Source organism: Cryptomeria japonica, chromosome 10 (genome assembly GCF_030272615.1).
Source record: "Cryptomeria japonica chromosome 10, Sugi_1.0, whole genome shotgun sequence".
Lineage (NCBI taxonomy): Eukaryota > Viridiplantae > Streptophyta > Pinopsida > Cupressales > Cupressaceae > Cryptomeria > Cryptomeria japonica.
The window spans coordinates 530,074,381-530,095,662 of record NC_081414.1 but is presented as its reverse complement, the minus strand read 5'-3'; positions in this window follow the sequence as shown (position 1 = coordinate 530,095,662).

Here is a 21,282-nt window from a genome sequence, read left to right as displayed (position 1 = left end):
AATTTGAATTTGCAAATATGGGTCTATCAGATGACTTACCCGTATGAATGCCCTTTTGTACCCAGGCAACACTAGATGGCTCATGTGTAACTGATCTTTTTTGGCTTCTTTGTGCCTGCTCAGGTAATCCTTCTTGCAATATCTCATGAGGATTTTCCCTCATGAATAATCTGGTGTTCCTTCCTCTCTGCATTATACTTGTTTTCCTTAAAATGAATTATGCTTATTCAAGAGCACTGGTTACTTTATGTCAGAGTCGACACCCAAAAATTATGAGAGAATGAGAAAACAAGCTTTGACAAATCAATTGCAGGGGATTAGATAACAAGAAGATTTTTAGAGAAAGAGAAATAACATAGATGAGGGATAACATGACCTGCTACAAAGACCAAACACACATAAATTCAAACAAAATATCAAGCTAATACAAGCACCAATTTGTAGCATAGATTCACACTATGACTCTCCCCAGCAGAGTCGCCACTTTTATTGTTCTCAAATTCTGATTTCCCAAATCCCCTCTGTAAGAAAATTCAAAGCCTCTGTCACATATGGAGAGGACAACAAGAAAATAGAACTCTAGAATAACATATAACAAGGTTTTTACAAAACCTTCTACACTTTAAGCTTATCCTAAGCTTAGGTGGGTATACCTCTTGTGAATACTTTCACAATTCAACACAAGATCCATAGTAAAACCAGTGCTTAAAAACCTATGAACCTCATCACCTCAAATAAAACTAAAATATTAAAGAAAACTTGTTCTCATTTTCAGTCTTGATCCCAAGAAAGATAGAAAGAATTCCACAACTGATATCAGTGCCTTATCCAGGCTATAGAGTCACCCAAATTAAACAAGTTCCAAAACTGAATAGTCCCATACATTTCATCACTTTGGCTTTCATTAACCCTATACATGCGTGACATATAAATAAGTTCTTTTCCTTTAAACTAAAACCATTTATCAAATTCAAAGTAGCAAACAATTGATTTACTGACAGAAATATTTCACGCATATTTAATTCCTCTCCCGAAGAGAAAAGCCAGAAACATATCTATAAGATTGCCTTACAATCCATGTTCAATCGAATAACCCTAAATTATTCAAATGAAACCAGCAAACTAATGAATGCACACCAGAAGACAACAAAGATTTAGGCCTGAAAAGCTTTGAACTGTATATTAATATTCATTTTGAAAAATCTTACATAACTCAAGGTAATTTTGAAATAACTAGAAAATCCTAGATATATTTCAGTAGAGTTTCTTTACAAATTCTTGTGATGATCTATCCTTAAGTCCTGGTATCCATTTATAATAATATGGATGCAAAACAAGCTTCAGACTTTCCTAAGAATAGTTTGTTACAACTGCAATTTTCTTCAAAAAGAAGTTACAAGTCATTTTCAATCCTAGCGGCTTTTAAGTTTTTTATTCCACTACAGCATCTTCTTGAACCTCCGCTTCTTGCACCATGTATTTACTTTTCCACTCTTGGAACACATCATCACTAGGCCAGGAGAAATTAACAATTTTCTTCTTCAATTTATCCAACCTTTTCCATGTGTTTCTTATTTTCTTAGCCTCTGACTCCAAAAAACCATAGTGTGACTTTATCTTCTCAATTTCTTCAATTGTTTGGATAAATAAAGATGTGTCATCTATATTGATGACTTCATTTATCCTCTGGGACAAGCTATCTCCTAGCTCATCAAGCCACACATGTTTATCCTTCAACTGATCTAGACTAACAAAACCCGTAGGAAATAGTTCCAACTTATGTTCAACATATTCCTTCGTGTACAAATTGATCTTTCTCTCTACACTAGCTCTTCCTTCTGCTAACTTGGTCATGCCTTTCACTAACTCATAGGTGGATTTAATATTAGCATCAGCCTCTGCATCTTCATGAGATGAACACATGAGTTCCAACTCCACTTCCTTAGGCATCCACTTATTCAAAATTGGCTTGAGAGTAGCCTTATCTTCTATCAAATCAGTCAATATTCTCACAATTTTGTTCATAAAAATATACACAATGGAAGCCCTGATTGTGTTAGAAAACTTCAAGATTGTGCCTCTGACCTTTTCTTCATATTTACTTGCAAACAGGGCCTGAGCCTATTTCAACTTTTCCAATTCATATTGTATGGTTTCAGTTGCTTGGAAACCAGAGGTCATAGGAGAAGGGGAAAATTCAATGATGGGACTGGTGGGTGGAGGTCTTGCTGGAGAAGAGGCAATCATTAAGGTATAAGATTCACCTCTCTGGTATTTCCCTTCCAACTGAATCTTTAATTTGGAAATGATACTATCCGTGGTGGCTATGTCTCCTTTAGACTCATTATAAGTCTTTAAAATTGTCTCTAGTTTTACCTGGAGATCAACCTTCTCCTTAGCTTCCTTCTCAGCTACTGCCACACTAAATTTTGATGTTTCTAGAACTGTGTTGGTAGCTTCTACCACCCCTATGTCCTGCACCCTCTTCACAATCATACCTCCAAGGTAACTGGACTCTGAAGTGTCCTTCCTTCTTCTTCTCTCATCCCTCCTTAGGGACCACATGACCAAAGTAGCATTGCCCTTGCTGAATGTCACTCCTTCCATGGGCTTGGTTTCTTTCCTTACCGCTTCAAGAACTAAGGCATCTTCTATGTCCCACTCAGGAAGAATTAGCACACCAGCTTTTGCTACCACTTCTCTCCCCTACTCAGGAGTAATGGTTTTGAACTCTGCCATCATTTCTTGTTTCACTTCCTCCTCCACTGTAGTTGCATCTTTGTGGGGCTTTTCATTCTTCCTCTTATCACATCTTGCTTTGAATTGTTCAATATGTTGCCTCCAAATGAATTGCATAAAAGATCCCATTGTAATAAAATTATTATCATCCAAAAACTCTTCACTGGCTTGTTTGATGGCAGGGTCTAACTCTTTTCCTTTAAACTCATCTGCAGTCAAGTTCATTTCAGCACTTGGTGGCTCTTCAGGCATTCCTTCTTGTGTTTCCTCATAAGTGTAGGCAATCTCCTTGAGACTCCCTAACTAAAACAATTGCTCAGCCACTGCATGCTCATCTCCCACATAGATTGGGGATTGGGATGGGGAATATAAAGATTCACCTGTTTGCACCTCTTTTCCCACCCTTTTTCTTTTAGGGGAATCTTGGATGTCAATGACATCTTCTATTGGTCTTTTCCCCTTTGAAGTGGAAGACTCATGTCTGACTGGCACTAGCACACTATACTTTGGCCTTTTATGCATCACATATTCACCTAGAGGGATTGCCTTGGCAAAGGAAGGCTTGGCTAAAACCAACTTAGCCTTTTTGGGATCATTTCTCATTATATCTTCCCTCTTCTCCTTCAAGGTTTGCATTAAATCTTCAAAATACAGTATCAAGAATTTAGCCTTCTCCTCAAAGGGAGTAAAACTAGACAAAGGGTCATAACCAATATCAAATTGGTGGATAAAATCAAGAGCCCTTTTGTATGCTATCCATTTCTGTTTTCTCAATTCCTGCTCATCTAGATTGAATTTATTTCTGATCAGATCCTCAAGAAAATGAAACTGATGTTCTCTACCTTTACATATAGCTCTTTTCCTAAACATTTCATTTAAGAAATCTTCAGGGTCAGCAAACCTTGACAGTATTGTAGACAACCTGTAGGGTTGAAAGAAATCATCAAAATGTTTCCAACCACCCTTGGTGATTACAAATTGATGTGCAATGGTGATAGTTGGGAATATGGTCCCTTTCCCCCTATTTGTTAATTCTGCCTCTTGCACACCCCCGATTTGCCTCAGGACCTCTGCAATTCCTATCTTCAATAGGAATCGAAAAGGGGAGCAAGTATGGGGTTCCTCTGAAACCATAAAATTTGAACACAGTAGAAATAGGGTACAAGTATATATCACCTTAGTTGTGAACAATCTTGATATCTTCAATGAATTCCTTAGGCCCAAGGAACTCTAAGAGAGCCTTAGGGATCCTAGGGTTTTGTGGGCACAATAGGATCCTAAGCCTAGATGCAAAACATCTATCAAAATTCAAGTAACTTGCATCCTCTTTGTCCCAAGACAAAAATGTGCTCCACAATTGTACAAGCATCTCTTCACCATCCTTCTCCTTAACCAAGTCCATTTCCTTAGCAAAATAATCAGCACCTTTAAATAAAAGCATGTGCATAAGAAGAGAATACCACCCAAAAGGTCTTTCTACTTTAGCATTTTTTATCCCTATCATCCCTGCATGAATTGCATTAGTGAGATAAGGTGCAAAATCAAAAGTTACTGCCAGGGAGGGGTTCAAAATCTGTGCTATCATTATCATATAGTGGGTTGGCATGGGTGTTTCAATGTCTTCCCCAAAAATATGACATAGGGACCAATACATCCCTTTAGCCCTCAAAGTGAATAAATTCAAAGAGAAAGGTTCCATGGTACTAGGGCCTACAACAGTCAGCCCTCCTATTTTGACAAAAAATTCTTTCAAAGGGCCACTCCTGAGGCGATCTCTCTGCACATTATAGACCTGTGCAAGTGTTTTAAAATTGATGGGCTCCAAGTAATTCAACACCTCACTAAGTCTGAACACTTTCCTAAACTCATCATCATTATCTCAATTAAAGATCCCCCGTTTACATTTCTAACACATCTGGCAACAGGGTCATAATTATTAGCAATCCGGGTTAAGAAGTCTACATCCATGAAAACCCCAGGGACTATGAGCTTTCGTATATCTAACTCCCATATACTATTCATTGGAGTAGGGGAATATCTCTGGCCAAATCCCACTTTGAAGAGTCCGAGACCTAATATCCCTATTTGTGAATCCCTCAACCAGTTCCCTTTGTCATACAAACCATCACCAATTCTTAGTCGGGGGGCCTTGGGCACTAATTCTTTCATTTTAGTAGTGACATTAGTAGACATGGTTAATTGTTCTAGGAAATCATCACATATGGCTCTTTCTTGGTAATTAACTTTCCCTCTAAAATCTCTTCACGGTGTCATTTTGAAATTACAACTATTTCAATTAAGACTTAAGTAAGCCTTTGAAAAAATCAAGCACCCAGTGATATCAATTCAAACAGTAACTGTCGAGCAATATGCAGAACTTACTTGTTGCTTGAAGAAATTCGCTCTACATAATGGTTCCTCTGCAAAACTCTTTGAAATGATGCCAAAATCAATTGATGTGAAGCTTAATATAGCAACTGAGCATTGAATTGAAACATTAATCCACATGCTTCGACAATCAATTCGCAATTGAATTCAAAAAAGGCTTCAATGAACCACAAAGAAATTCTCAATGTCTTGGCTTTTTGTTGCTTCGCGAAAGATAAAAATCTCACATCTTTGCCATGTGAAACAACGTCATCCATCAGATCCTGAAAAACATGCACATTTCTTACCTTACCTAGGTTATCCTGCTTAAAAACGGGCCCCACCTTCCTTTCGCTATTTCGCGAAGCATAAATCTCATGCATCTTTTCCATGCAAAACAACACTGAGCGTTGGATCTTCTACCATCCACTCGACCTTTATTCTCCACGGTGACTGCCATTCTATTTAACTAACCACATGAAACCTTCACCGCTAATAGTTTTTGTTGTTTCGCAAAGCATAAATCACCTCGCATCTTTGGGATGTGAAACAAGGCGCATCGTTGGATCAACTTCGAGATGTGCGGATTTTAAGACCTTTTAACCTTCAAAGTGGGCCCTCTGCATGAAATCCACTTGCCCTATTGATTTCAGGCAAATAATTCCTATGTGACAACCACTCATTGGTTCAAGAACTCTTATCGGACTCCACATCTGAACTGCCACATGTCTTATTCAGCCAGGAATTTCATCAATATTGCCACATAATCAAACAGGCCCCTCATGATCCCTTCGGAGCCGCAAGTCTGTCTGACAGATTACCTTTCGCCTCAGCAAGACATCTAGCTATACTTCCACATCATCCACCGCGTAGTCGCCAACTCCTTTTCGCTACTTCACAAAGAATAAACTTCGTGTTGCTTCTGGCTGTGAAACAACATGGATTGTCCAATCAACTCCAAGTTGATCGGTCTTTAAAACTAGGAACTGTCTGTTTGCCTGGCCCACCATCCCTTCGCTACTTTGCGAAGGATAAAAAACATGTGATTTCACCAAGCGAAATAACATGAGCCATTGGATCTATTTCAAGATGCACTATATGTACCCTACAAGTCACCCTTTTGCTAGGCCCACTATCCTTTTCGCTACTTTGTGAAAGATAAACTTCTAGCAGCTTTCCTTTGCAAATCAACGCGGACTGTTGGATCTTGAGCAAGATGTTCGGTCTTTAACTTCATTCTTTAACGCACCTTCCAGGTCCACCATTCTTTTGCTGCTTCGCAAAGGATAAACCTTGCCCATCTTTGGGCTACGAAACAATGTGGTCTGTTAGATCTACCAGGAGATACTCGTTCTTTAGCCTTCCTTGCGACCACTTTACCCCGACCCACCAATTTTTTGCCACTTTGCGAAGGGTAAGTTCCGCACATCTTCCTTTCATGAGATCGTGTGCACCATCAGATCAATCAGAACTTGCATGGTCTTTACGAGGCCCGACAAAGAAATAAAAACTTGGTAGAAGGCGAAAAATAAAACATTATTAAAGACTTGCCTAGGGAAAAACTTAAAGGGGGGACCTCTTCTCATGATGGACCGACCCTTCCACTTAAGTGGAAAAAGTAACAAGGAAATAGAATGCATGGAATTCAAGATAGAAAAGGGTAAATTGCAGAACCTTAAACCCTTAGACCAAAAATCCTCAGAGGCAAAAATGAAGTACAAAGCACAATTTTGCAGATTATAGCGGATTAGAGAACAAAATCACCCAATAGTCAAAATAGTGATAACATTAGTCATGACTTATCTATTTGGCTTATGGAGTCATCTCAGCCCTCTCTCCAAATGGAACTTCTTGAAATTCAGCTACTTCGTAGCATGATGGCAAAACAAAATAGGAAAACTAGAAAAAAACAAGTGGTGCTGCCTAAAACAGGAACCACAAAACTGTGCATGAGCACTTATTGAAACTCAGAATAGTAAAAATAGAAAACAAAATGTGCATTGGCACTTATTAATTAAAATGAAAAAATCAAAGGCAAGCTTTGAGATGAATCCCATTAACTGGGATTGGAAGGGTTTCACCATTCAACTTTGAAAGCTGAAAGGCATTATGCTGCTTTTTCCCAATAATCGTGTATGGGCCATCCCATATGGCATTAAATTTAGTATGCTTTCCAGGCTTACTTTTTAATTCATCCCATTTCAAAACCAAATCTCCCTCATTGAAAACTCTCAGATCTACCTTCCTATCGAAAGTCTTCTTCATCTAATCTTGATGATTTTCAATATCATCAATGCTTGCTTTCTCACCTCCTCCAACTCCATTAGTTCTGCCAACCTAACCTGCATGGGTTCTTGTTGCAACATTTCTAGCTCTCTAATCAAAGTTAGTGTAGGCATTTCAACTGAAATTGGGATTCTTGCCTCTTTACCGTAAATGAGGACATAGGGAGATATACCTATATCTCTCTTAGGGGAGATTCTATCAGCCCACAATGCATGTTTTAGCTGAGTGTGCCAAGTTCTCTGATTATCTTCTATTGTCCTCTTGATTATCCTAATCAAGTTCTTATTAGTAGACTCAGCTTGTCCATTACCCCAAGGGTAATAATTGGATGAAGTACTCAAAAATATGTTGTTCTGGATAGCCCAATTAGTAATGTTAAATCCTACAAAAGCTAATGCATTGTCTAAAATAATAGAATTAGGAATACCAAACCTTGCTACTAAGTCCTAATAAAAGTTTAGGACCACACTTTCATTTGTCTCCTTCAAGGGTATAGCTTCAGTCCACTTGGTAAAGTAATCAATGGCTGTCAAGATCCATTTATGCCCAGAACTTGAAGGTGGATTGATGTCTTTGATAAAATCAAGACCCCACTTCATGAATGGTTGTTCAATTTGAACAGGTTGCAAGGGTAAAGCTGCCATCTTCTGTTTGCCTACAAATACTGCACAATTCTTACATTTCCTTACCCAAGAAAATGCATCTTTATGCAAATCAGGCCAAAAATATCATGCCCTCATGATCTTTAATGTTGTAGTCTATGGTGTAAAGTGACCAGCAGCTGGTCCATTATGGTATTCCTCTAATATTCTATCAGTTTGATCTGAATCTATGCATCTTAAGAATACACCATTAAAATCTTTTCTAAACAAAATTCCATCCAAAATGATATAAGTTATTTCTTGAAGTCTATAGTATCTTCATTTAGCATTGTTTAGGCCTTTAGGACACTCACTAGTATGAAGAAAATTCATCATTTCTTGCACCCAACTTGTAGGAGGTGTTGCTACAACAATTGGCTCATTATCTTCATGAGCTAGGACAACTTCTTCATTCTCTTGTTCGGTATTTTCATTGTGACCAACAAGCTATTCACATAATCCCTTACCTCTAATCAGCTTCATTACCTTGATATTGACATCATAATCCATCACTTTCGTGATCCAACCAGCTCTTTTGTCATTAAGATCTTTGTTTAACAAAAAATCATCTATGCTAGGATGAGCAACCATTAGGTGAATTTTGTTATTTTAAAGCATGTGTCTAAATTTTTGTAGACTTCTAATGACTGCTAATGCATGTTTCTCAACAAAAGAATAATTTTGTTTGTACCCTTCTAGGCCTTGGCTGAAGAATGCTATTGGCTGCTCCAATCCCTCATCATTCTGCTGAATCAACATAGCTGAAATAGTATCAAAAGTAGAAAAATCATATAATATAAAATCCTTTGCAAAGTTTGGATTAATCAAAGTAGGCACTGATGCTATGACAGTCTTAATTTCTTCAAAAAATTTCTTAGCCTCTTTGGACCAGCTAAAAGTAACATTTTTCTTAAGCATGCTAGTCAAAGGCTTCATAAGAAATGCTATATTGGGGATGAATCTCCTAACAAAATTGATTCTGGTTATAAAGCTTTGAAGGCCTTTCTTATGTGCAGGTAAAGGCAAAGCTAAAATAACACTTACCCTCTTTGGATCTATGGTTATTCCATGTTTGGAGACAATATAGCCCAACAACTTACCCTTGTGTACAACAAAAATGCACTTTTTGGGATTTAAAGATACTCCATATTCTCTACACCTTTCAAAAATCTGCCTTAAGTGAGAAAAGTGCTCCTCCATATTCTTTGAAAAAATGGTTATGTCATCAAGATAAACCAAAACAAATTTATTTATAAGACCTTGGAAAGCCATATCCATTGCCCTCTGAAAGGTTGCTCCTGCATTAGAAAAACCAAAAGGAATTTTCCTATATGCCATTGTTCCCCATTTTGTAGTAAAGGCTGTCTTAAATTGGTCATCCTCTTTTACTAGAATCTGTTTATAACCAGAACAACCATCAAGTAGTGAAAATCTATCTGAACCTGAAACTACTTGTAAGATCTGCTCCATTGAGGGCAGCGGTTAATGATCTTTTAGAGAAGCTCTGTTAATATCTCTAAAGTCTAAACAAAGTCTAAGCTCACCATTCTTGTTTCTTATAGGAACCAAATTTAAAACCCAAGATGTATGCTTTATAGGAAAGATGATACTACCTTGGATCAACTTGTTTAGTTCTGTCTTCATGAGATGCTTGAGTTTTGGATTAAGGGGCCTTTTCTTTTGTCTCACACGCTTGACATCAACTTCTAACTCTATGGTGTGTTGGGCTAATGCGGGGTTAAATCCCTTCAAATCTTCATACTCCCATGCAAACACATCATTGAACTCTTGACAAAGTAGAACAAATGCCTGTTTCTCTTCAGTTGTACATACCTTTCCAAGTTTTAATAACTTATCTTTGCATATCTCAATAGGTTTGTAGTGCTCCTCTTTAACCAACATGATGCCCTTTTCCTTTCTAACATGATCATCAGTGTTAAACATTGACTCAAGGGTTACCAATCCCTTTGGCAGCTTATTACTTTTCAATTGAATAATCTGATTTTCATATTTCTTTACAAATTTATGTTGATTACCAGCTGCAAATTTAGCCTCTTCAATAAGAAAATTAATAATTTGTTCATCTGAATCAAAGACTTGCCAATTGACACTATTATCTAGAATTGAAGGCCTAACAACCACTTTGACATACTATTATCTTTCAATATTTCTTACCTCATCTGGTATGTCAAATTGAGCACCCAAGGCAGCCAACTTATCTGCTTCCTTATTTTGATTTCTAGGCACAGACAATAGATTGAAAGCATCAAATTCTTCAATTAAGTTCCATATCCTATGCTTATACATTTTAAGGACATCATTTTTAGTCACATTGACACCTCTTACTTGATGTACCACTAGCTCACTATCTCCAGATACTTGCAAACACTTTACAATTCTTTTTCTAGCCCATTCCAATCCATGTGCAAGTGACTCATATTCAGATGTATTATTAGTACAGCTAAAAGAAAATCTAAAGGTTGAATAGTATTTCTTACCTTCAGGAGAGATTAACATAACACCACCTCCGGAACAAACCTTGCTCCTTGAGCCATCAAAATAGAGTTGCCACAATTCATTATTTTTTTGTCCACCCTACTGTTTGGACAAATGATTGTCACCCTTTTCAAGATTAGGGACAACGACACCTTCTTCATGGATCATGTAGACACCTAGCTCTAATTTTTCCATGTGCTTGAATGGATATTCCTCTTCATTCTCTACTTCCCATTCATCTAATACTACATCAGACATCCCTTCTATTGGGGTGTTTGGATCTGGGATATTGGGTTGTTCATCAGGTTCTTGTATAGACAAATTTGCATTAACAACACTTGGGATGTATGGTTCTATATGATCATTAGCTAACAATTCTTATTTTATGGTCACTTTGGTACAATATCTTGTTCTGGAAAACATATGTGACCAATTAGAAGATAAATACCCACCCAACTTGGTTGTGAAATCTCTGGACAAGCATAAAGCAAAGTGAGGTGGAAGATCTATGATGTATACATCTTGTGGAATTGAGAAGTTTGGGCATGCATGCAATATGAGACCCAAATTTTTAATCACACTTACTATATTTACTGTTGTCCCATCTACCTGGACTACCCCTTTTGAAAAAGGCTCATATTGTTGGCATTTTTTATGATTATGTTATGATTGTCATTGATGGACACACACTTGCATTGAGATCACTTTTATATGTATGAGTTATGCTCAACTGGTATAATGTATTATAGTCTTTAGACCATCAGTGTTTTGCAGAAAGTTTTTACCAATCTGAAGTTGTATGTTGACCCCAAGCGGTTCAAGGATCTCAAGCAGTACGAAGGATCAAAGCGGCAGAACACATATTTCCCAGTCTTCATTTTTGTCAAACCGGCAACCAGTATATTGTATGAACTGGTAATACTCTGTGATGAGTTACCAACTGACATTTTGTGATGAGTTACCATCCACTAATTGTTTAACGGTGCTGACACTTTAATGGTGCTTTTTGTGTCATGTTACAAAATATGTCTAGATGCATTGAACCTAGGAAATTGTAATGTAATCCTATTGGATCGACATGAAATCAGATTCCTTTATAAGGACATCATGTCTAGGGTTTTAAGTTGTTGAAAGTGTTTAAGGTGGTTGATGAGTTAGAGAGAGTGAAAATGTGTTGAAGACTGAAGTAATGCTGGAATGCATTAGGAATGAGCTATCAAGGATCTAACCAAGCAATCTGTGCTATTTGCTAGATCACTCACTTGTTGATTACTCACATCTTCGACAAGTCTGAAGCCCTTAATGAGGTAGGCCCAAAAGCCTTTTATAAATCCTCTAACAAGGTGGTTCACATCTGTGGATCTAAAATCCTCTAGCATGGTAGTCTTTAATCGGACTTATCTCCTAACAGAGATTGAGATTCCTAACTGGATCTATTCTGGTAAAGAACATTGTATGACCTTAACCGATCTGACCTTAACTGGTCTCACCTTAATCGGTCTGGTTCCTATTATGCAAATAGTTACTTGTGAGTTCCATCTCACCGTGGTTTTTCCCATTTGGGTTTCCACGTCAAAATCTCTTGTGTTATGGTGTTTGTGCTTCTGTGGGTAAATGCATTATTTGCTATTTGGTTTGCATGTGTTCTAACTGGTTTGTCTGCTAAACTGTTTTATCGGTTTGTTGTTAGTCTAGCAAAGTGTTTCAGTACAATGATTTTTGGCATACTAATTCACCCCCCCTCTTAGTATTCATTAATTGGTATCAGAGCCAACCTTTCTATAATTCTAACCACTTGGAAAGAGATATGGGGGAATATACTATGAGGGAACTTACTCATCGACTCACTCAGTCTGAGCAAGCCTATGATGATCTTATGGTCAAATATAAGGCCTGTGAAGCAAAAATGGGAGAACATGTTGAAAAACTGATGGAGCTATTTGAAAATAGTTCCTCTGATGAAGCAGACATGGAAGCCCTAATTCAAGAAGTAGAAAAGCTGAATGAATCCAATTCCAACCTGAGAGAAGAATTGGAAGGACTGACTATTTGAATGTGCCAAGAGCTTGAGAATCAGAGGAAAGCTGAAGATTTGGTAAAAGACAAAGATCACGAAATCTCCAAGCTGAAGCAAGAGATCAGTGCCCTATCTGCTCAACTCCATGCGAGAAAAGTGGAAAAGGAAGACATGCAAGGAGAACTGAACATAGACATCTCTGAGAATGAAAACTTGATGGAAACAAATGCTACTATTTCCAAAGAACTCTCTGAGTCAAAGCAAATACTTGCCAAGTTCAACAAGAGTACTGTTAAGCTAGAGAAAAAGCTTGAATCAGCCAAACCTATCAACAATACTAATGGACTTGGTTACTCCAGTCATGAGAAAGGTGAGATCTCTGGTGCAAATGCTAAAGCATCAAAGAAACAACCGACATCAAAGGATAAAGGTAAGAAAAAGTTTAAACATGTTTGCTTTAACTGTCTTAAAGAAGGACATACTGATAATGCGTGTAGGAGCAAAGCCTCCAATAATTTTCCTTACTTTATAAACAATGTACCTAGATCCAATAAGTTCAATGGTAATTGTTATGCATGTAACAAGTTTGGGCATAGAGCATCTGAAAGCAATTTTGTTATGAACAACACTAGAAGATATCCTCAGAGGACTCAAGGAGTTGGTCTGGAACCTTTTGTGAACCAGAATCACAACCGGTTTAATGCCTTTAATCATCAGTTAGGAAGTGGTGGCTATCAAGTGGCAACCAGATGGAGAGAAAACTATCTGATCTATCATTGTCATGGTCACACTACTGTAACATGCAGGAGGAAGAATGGTAATAGGAATAATGGACCTTGGAGAGCACTTGGAATGGTCTGCTATCATTGCAACAAACCGGGTCACATTGCCAGATTCTACATAACAAGAAAGAACATATCGGATGACATACCGGTCACTCCAGAAGGAAAGATTGACATTGAAACTATTCAAGTGGATATGAACAAAACCTGGAAAAAGAAATCAGGAGTGTTGCAAGAAGAACCGGTTTCTGCACCTAGTGTGGAAATCATGGAACCAGCAAACTAAGCATCAGAAAAGCTTAGGGGGAGAAAATGGTGAAATGTTTCGAACCCCTGGTTTACACTGGTAAAACACCTTAACTGGTATGTAATACTTGTCATTTGGTAGAAAGACCGGAAATGATAACAGGTAAATTAGGGTTTACACCCTAATGGTGGAGCATTTATTACAGTAGGTGAGGAATATGTTTAAAAGGAATTTTCAAATCATTTCTCACTATCATTTTTTGAGCAAAGAAGTTTTTCAAGTGCAGAGCGAAAAGAAAGTGATTTGTGTTGCGATTCAAAGAAATCTTGAAACCCTGAAGAAGTTTCAAGAAGCAAATATCAAACGGTCAAGAGAAGAACTCAAAGCGGTGATTCAACAACCGATGAAGTGTGAGGTGAAGTGGAATTAGCAAGCCCTAAATTCTCAATTTCTGAAAGGTATTTCTCGAGTTTTTCTATTTTATCATGGCTTCCACATATCATTATAGTTCTAGTGCAACTATTGATTCTATGGACTTCATACAACAAAAGTTGAAATATAATGCCTTGTCTCAAGTACCGGCTGGTGTTATAGTAGAAGAAGAGATTTCTGATTATATAGATTGTAAAATTGAAGACCTAGGGTCTCTTGCAATCCATTCTCAGCTAGGTCTATTATGTGGGAAGGATAAAAAGATCAAACCAGAGTATAGTATCTTTGAGAAGAAGAAGCTTCATAATGCGGTTTACTTTCTAGAGGATTTCACAGATGACTACATTCGAATCATTCTAATTAGAGTTCATGGTGACAAGATGTATCTTGAGAGAACACATGATATCACACTGCAAGCTATTTAGGCCATCATAGATTTCTACAATACAGGGGAAGTGCCAGCCCTAAGGAAGGTCAGCAAGACCGAAATGTCCAAGCTCACTAGTTCAATGAGCGACTCACGTGGCATGACCATCAACTCAATCAAGGATGATCTGGCCAAGTATGCCTACATGGTGATAGGCTACTAGATGTTCTCTGCCAGCATAATTAATTATGTCTCTACTATAGCAATAAATGCCACTTACAAGATGATCAAGGAGGATGCATCATTTGATCTGTGCACCTGTATCCAAAGACAACTTATGTTGAATCTTAAGTCGATCAAACAGGACAATGCACTGAAATTCAAGTTTGGACAACTACTGGTAGGGTTATTCTTCTACTTCCAAGGTTATTTCCAAGGAGTTGGAGATATTCAATGGTCTGCTGACCAACCAGCTACCAAGCAGATCAAAGAGAGCCTGCAAGTAGTTGGAACTAGTTACCCTAATGTTCTGAACAAGTACTTGGATGAGTTCAGAAGCAAGATGAGCCTAAGGATAAGGATATCCAGTGACATTGTCAAGAAATATGAAGAGGATATCTACTTTATCATCAAAGTGGATGAATGCATAATGGAGGTTGTTGAGCCCAGATAGGAAGAAGTAGAGCCTATGGGCTATGAGGTAATGTATGATATGCTGGACGGGTATGCTTCTACCCTAATCGCCTCACCCCTTGATCCTAAGGCAAAGAGAACCGACACCTATTTGGAAAGGGTTGCACCGGTTGTAGAACCCTCTAAAAAGAAAGGAAAGGCAGTGCCTTCGGCATTGACACTGATTACTGCAGCCAGCCCCAAAGTGACCAAGCGGTCACCAATTAAGAAGAAACCAGAAGTGGCACCTACAAAAGTCTTCGAGAGGAAGCAGAAGACAAAAATAAATACACCTGACTTAGAAGAAACTGTGTCAGAAGAACTGCCTAAGAAGAAGACTAGGAAAACAAAGAAAAAGACAAAGAATGAACCGACATGGTTGACACCGGTAAATATTGACATTTCTTCCTACAAACCTTTGACACATTGTCAAAGAACTATCAAAAATATTAGGAGAAAGTTATTGAATGATTTATTAGATCATTTTGATGATTTCAATGATGAAGAAAAGGAAGAAGTTGAGTAGGAAATTATTAAGTATTTGTGTGCTAATGATCGATCGCCTTCAGAAATTAGATCTAAGACACTGGATTCTTTGTTTAAGTCTTTAGACAATAAATGACACATTTCCATAGAGAAGGAATGGGAAATAAGGGAGAAAGTTTTTTCTCAACACTTTCCTGACCTGTCCAATTCTTAGCTTTTTGAAGTCATCAATCAAAATAAAGGACTCTTCTTCACTAGAAGGAGAAGACTCTGGTTATTAGAAGGGAGAATTGATGATGTTGAAAAGGACACTCATCTGCACATGAGAACTGTTGTACATACACACAAACTGCTTCAAGCCAACAAGAAGGCTAAGCAAGAATTGACAATAACAAAACAAGATGAAGTATTTCATAATGAAGGAAACCTGGTTACTGAACCTATAGATACTATTTATGTCGATGCTTTGGATGTAGAGGATGTTGCTCAAGGTACACCATCAGAAGCAACATGAGAGGAGAAGTAGGCAGAACAGGTAGAAAAGAAAAAGGAAGCAGAGGACAAAAAGGAGGAAGCAAAGAAGCAAGTAGAAAAGAAGAAAGCAGAGGAGGATAAAGAAGAGGATAAGAGAAAGGAAGCAGAGAAGGAGAAAAAGAAGGATGAAGAGGAGAAGAGGAAAAAGGAAGAGGAGAAGAAGAATAAGGATGAAGAGAAGAGAAAGAAGGAAGAGGAAAAGAAGAAGGATGAAGAGGAGAAGAGGAAGAAGGAAGAGAAAAAGAAGAAGAATGAAGAAGAAAAGAAGTAGAAAGATGAAGAAACGAAAAAGGAAGAGGAGAAGAAGCAATAGGAAGAGGAGTAGAAGGAAAAGGATGAAGAAGAAGAGAAGCAGAGGAAAGAAGAGAAAAGGAAAACAAAAGAAGAGGAAAAGAAAAAGACAGAAGAGGAAAAGTTAAGAGCTACAAAGAAAGAAGAAGTGGCAAAACGCACTCAGATGGAGACTCCAAAGGCAACCAGTAGTCAAGCCAAACTGACTGACTTCACCAGCCCTATTGACCTCCAGTCTGCAAATGAAATGGAGTAAGGAGGAAGAAGGAGTAAGATGTGATCCAAGCAGCGGTGGGCACTCTTATCAGTTTGTTACCCGACACAAACCTCCCCAATACTGATTCATCACTGGCACAATTGAAGCTCCTATGCACCATAGTGGATGATCAGGTGCAGAGCCTAGAAGAGGTAGTAGAGGCAAATTCCAAGAAAGAGCATCAAAAGGCTCTCAACATTGCCTTGGTGAAGAAGCTAAATGAGCTCCGGTCCGATCTGCAAAAAGCTCAAAAAGACATAAGGAATTCTCTAGATGAGGGGAATCTACTACTGAGTAAGATTTGCCAACCCCATCTCTTCTGTGATGATGTGCTTGTACAGAAGCAAAAGCTACAATTTGACTTGTAGTTATACATGAGCACCTTCAAGCCACCATATGACTCTTTTATAGCTTATGGGCAAATCATTCACTGATTTCATATCCAGTCTACCAAAATAGAGTTGGAAATCAGCATCCGAACTCGAGATTTGTAGGAACTACAACTGGTTCTACTCCCACGCCTGCAAATACTTTAGAAATGTTATCTCAATCTGGATGCCTTAACAGTGACTCAAGAGATGAGCACAATAGATGCCATGGAAGAACAAGTCTCCCAGATGCAGACAGAGAAAGAAGTGGCTACCTCCCTACTTGAGTCCTGGTCCTTATCTATGAAACAATTTTTGCAGGACTTTAAATCAATTTTTGACAAGTTTTAGTCTTTATTGTCATAAACTCTTATTCTCTTAATACTAATGAAACAGGGGTTGGTCTGTAATATTTTGTTGTCATTGTTGGCAAAGGGGGAGAAGTATAAATTTTGAATGTTTTTGATGTATACTTTCATGTTATTTCTGTTAAGAAGTAGTATACATTGTATTTTCTACAAAAGGGATAGTGTATATGCTTAGGGGGAGTAATTTTGATTATGGCATATTTTTGTTGTAAAACAATTAGATGTCAAAATTTTCCTAAGTGTTGCCATCAATGCCAAAGGGGGAGATTGTTGGCATTTTTTATGATTATGTTGTGATTGTCATTGATGGACACACACTTGCATTGAGATCACTTTTATATGTATGAGTTATGCTCAACTGGCAATTGTTCCCAACTGGTATGATGTATTATAGTCTTTAGACTATCGGTGTTTTGCAGAAAGTGTTTACCAACCTGAAGCGGTATGTTGACCCCAAGTGGTTCGAGGATCTCAATCAGTATGAAGGATCAAAGAAACAGAACAAATATTTCCCAGTCTTCATTTTTGTCAAATCGGTAACTGATATTTTGTATGAACCGGTAATACTATGTGATGAGTTACCAACCGACATTTTGTGATGAGTTACCATCCACCAATTGTTTGACGGTGCCAACACTTTAATGGTGTTTTTTGTGTCATGTTACAGAATATGTCTAGATGCATTGAACCTAGAAAATTGTAATGTAATCCTATTGGACTGACATGAAATCAAATTCCTTTATAAGGACATCATGTCTAGGGTTTTAAGTTGTTGAAAGGGTTTAAGGTGGTTGATGAGTTAGAGAGAGTGGAAATGTGTTGAAGACTGAAGTAATGCTGGAATGCATTAGGAACGAGCTATCAAGGATCTAACCAAGCAATCTATGCTATTTTCTAGATCACTCACTTGTTGATTACTCACATCTTCGACAAGTCTAAAGCCCTTAACCGGGTAGGCACAAAAGCCTTTTGTAAATCCTCTAATAAGGTGGTTCACATCTGTGGATCTAAAATCCTCTAGCAAGGTAGTCTTTAATCAGACCTATCTCCTAATAGAGATTGAGATTCCTAACTGGATCTATTCTGGTAAAGAACATTGTATGACCTTAACCGGTCTGACCTTAACCAGTCTAGTTCCTATTCTGCAGATAGTTACTTGTGAGTTCCATCTCACCGTGATTTTTCCCATTTGGGTTTCCATGTCAAAATCTCTTGTGTTATGGTGTTTGTGCTTCTGTGGGTAAATTCATTATTTGCTATTTGGTTTGCATGTGTGCTAACCGGTTTTTCTGCTAAACTGTTTTACCGATTTACTGTTAGTCTAGCAAAGTGTTTCAGTACAGTGATTTTTGGCATACTAATTCACCCCCCCCTCTTAGTATTCATCACATATGTCAAACCCAGCTTATCAACTATCTTCTTTGGCATGACAAAACTACTTGCACCTGTATTAATCATACAATTATGCACTAGGTGTTGACCTATGATTAAAGTTAGATAAAAAGGAGGGGTTTTAGCCTTCTGAGTTTTTTGTTCATCCTTCTTTTCTTGAGGGGCATTGGATAAGACTACTTTGGGTTTCTCATTAGGAAGCTCTTGTGACAAAGAGATGTTAGACAAGGCATTTTTAAGCAAATCATTTTGCCTTGGAAGAGCTAATAAATCCCACATTGAGACACTAACATGTGTCTTTTTCAATTGATCCAAAATATTAAATGAACTTATACTAACCTTCTGTTGTCCTCTTTTAACAACAACATCCTCTTGAACTTGTGTTGTTTGTAATTGACCTCTTAACTAATCCTTGTTGACCACTAGTTTCCCTTTTAGTAGGATTTGTGTATTTGGAGTAGGGTGAGGTCCAAGTGGTGCGTGTTGGCTTATAGAAGCCTGAATGATGCCTTTATCAGCTTGTTGTCCTATATCAATGGCTCTCTTTTTGTACCGTGTATTGGCTGCAATAGAAGTGTAGGACTGATTCTGAGCTTGTAGCTGATTCACTCCACAAAATTCTTCACCTTGCCAATTGACCAAGGTGACATCCAGGCTTTGTTCAGAATGAGAAACTTGTTGATCATGAGTTTCATGAGTACTATCTTCTAAGAACAACATTATTTTGAACCATGAGTGTTTGATGTAGCATACCATTCAAACAAGTGGTTTGATTATGAGGTTGGTTGCAAGGATAACACCAATCATAATCCGATGCCATGTTGTTTTGAGTTGGGATGATATCTCTAGATGTGCTGGTAGTGTTGGGATTGTAAGGTATATTGGATCTTTGGTTATAATTTCTTCTTTGACCCTGAGGGTCAGCTTGATAAGGAGGCCTATACTGCTGGTTGTTCTGATAAGGGGATTGATAAGGCTTGGTGTTATGTGAAACTTGCTTCTCAATATTGATCATTTTGTTACCAAATCCTTGGAACATGGTTTTCATTTCATTTTTAAACTCCTAAAACTCTTGATTTGGGAGTGTGACAGTATTTGCTTGGGCTGCCACTTGATAATTCAATGCTGGTAAAGGTGGGACAACAACTAGAGGAGGCTCTAAAAGAGGTACAATAGGCTATATTTATGTAAATATGGGCATTGGGGGATGAGGGGCTATTTTACCAGCCTAAATTAGGTAGTTTTATGCTCTAATAGCAATATCAAATGCATTTGGTAGAGTATTTGCACCCATAGACTGAATCATGACTGAAATGTCACTATTAAGGGCCCTAAGATAAGATAGAAATGCATGTCTAGGAGTAGGCCTTATCGTGATAGGGATTCTTCTCCAAGTCTTCTGGAAACAAAAATTGAAGTCAGTCATTTGCTCTTGAGGGGATCTGTTTATGGTACTTAGTTGTTCTAATAGTGACAAATGGTCAGATTTGTCCTCAAACTGTGAATTTAATCTATCACCCAGCTGATTCCAGGTATCATTTGAGTTTACAGGTAGCCCTTTGAACCACTGAAGTGCTTTCCATTTAAATGAGGCAACCAAGAGTCTAATTGTAACATTCTCTTGTGTGATATGATGTACACCACACAACGAAGCTACATCCCTTATATGTTCGATGGGAGTGGTTTGATCTTCTCCTGTGAAAAAAGATAGGGTTTTCAATGCAGCTACAAGAATACCTTCATAATGAGTAAGATTCAAAGGGTTGCCTTGATTGAAAGGTACAAAAGGCTGAGCTCTTGGTAGAGCCATTGGGATAACATGTATATTTACTTGTTCTTGAGATGAGGAGTTTGAAAACAAAGGATTATTGTAGGTTGTAACTAGAGGATGAGCAATGGGAGGAGTAGGCAAATCTGGAACTGATGAATTAGAAGGGTTTGATATATTTGAAACCTTCTTTGCTGCCTCTTTAACTCTTTTTGGTGGTGATAGATGAGAATGCTCAATAGGATATTTACTTGATCTAATTTGAATATTTCTCATAAGCTACAAAATATCACTGAATCTGCATAGAAACCAAGAAAATGAGTCGCTAGGTATGAAAATTATTGCCTCTGAAGGCTAGAATTGCTGCTCCTCACACCAAAAGTAGCAAGAGTGAATATTTGTTGAACTAAGATAGCTCAAACGTGTCCCACTGAGCATGCCAAAAACTGTTGTCACTCAAATTGCACCCGTGATGCACAAGCTGAAAGCTCAATCAACTTGGTGACACATGGGATAATTCTCAGGCCTACGGGTTGCGTATAGTGAGAATTAACCTCCAGATGAAGGGTTGGTTCCCTGTGAATAACTCTAAATTCTTTACCAAGAAAAGGGATAGGAAACTAAAATGAAAATAGAATGACTCTGTGAATGCTAAACTAAGGTGAAGAATCAATATGATATCTCAAAATGACATAAATACACTCCTAAAAACACCAATCTGCACAAATAGACTTGTGGTTCATAGCACATAAATATTTCATGCAAAGGATTTA